The following is a 1,247-nucleotide window of genomic DNA, read 5'->3' on the forward strand; positions in this document are numbered from 1 at the left end:
TAATAGGAACACGGGTAGAAGCCTCAATATGGGTGAAATTTTTTTCTTTCATGAGGGATAAGATAATTATTTCGCTTCCCATTGGGTTTGGGTGTAGGGGCAATGTTGCTTTTTAGGCTTCTATTTTTTTTATTTAATTAATTAATTTATTTATAAAAATACAAAAATATTTCTATTTCAAGTTTCATGTGTTAGAAGGTAATGCCCACAAAAATTAAGAATTTTCTTAATGACATACTTGGAGGTGTCAAATTATTTATAACTTTATTGCTTTGCCCTTTTATAACTATTGAAATGAAATAATAGTAAGTTTATTTTCACATAATTTTAGAAATCTCTCTTTGTCATCCGGTTAAAGAATTTTTAAGAGAAAGACAAAAGGAAATGGTTAAAAAAAAAGCAATGAAAGAAAGCTACATGTTTTAAAATACCTACAAAATTGTCATTTGACACAATCCTTATCTAAAGAAGGGAAAAAAAAAATTGGCCAAAATTTTCTTATACCTAATTAGAAGGAAGAACCATGCGGATATAACCCCATGATTCGACTCTTAAATCATCATTACACTTATAAACCATATTGACGAAGTCAAAACTAACCTCCCCTCTTGGTATCGAGTTTGGTATTGATATGCACTACAAGAAAAGTGATTTTTAACAACGGGCATGATGATGAATAATTATTACTCTACCGCCAAATATAATATATAAGTGATAGATATTTTATATCTGTCACCATAAATACATTTTTCATGACGGAAGATATATCCATCGCAGTAAATTATTTATGGTGATGGTATTATATATAACCGTCACTCAAAAGAATTTAATATGACAATAAAAAAATTAGCCGTCACCTTAGATTTATTTTAGATGACAATAAGAAAAATCCCGTAAAAAAAAAAAATGATTGAAAATTAGTTTTAATATATATTTTATTTTTTGGAGTTAATGTTTTGTTCATTCCCGATCTATTGAGTCCCTACTTATAGTATATACAAAAAAAAAAAAAAAAACCTACAAAATTTCGCAACGGGAGCAAAGTTATCCGTCACCATGTATATTATGCATGATAGTTCATTATTTGTCCGACTCTAAAATTTGATAAATTTGGTATTTGGGATGACGGGATATTTTTTTCCATCGTAAAAATAGGTTTTAATTTTTGGTTTGTAGGTTTGGTTTCCTCATTTTCCCACAATCTCTATGGTTGTGTTTGATAGCCAAGAGAAGAAAAAAAAAAAAAA

This window comes from Macadamia integrifolia, chromosome 12, assembly GCF_013358625.1.
Source record: "Macadamia integrifolia cultivar HAES 741 chromosome 12, SCU_Mint_v3, whole genome shotgun sequence".
NCBI classification, from domain to species: Eukaryota; Viridiplantae; Streptophyta; class Magnoliopsida; order Proteales; family Proteaceae; genus Macadamia; species Macadamia integrifolia.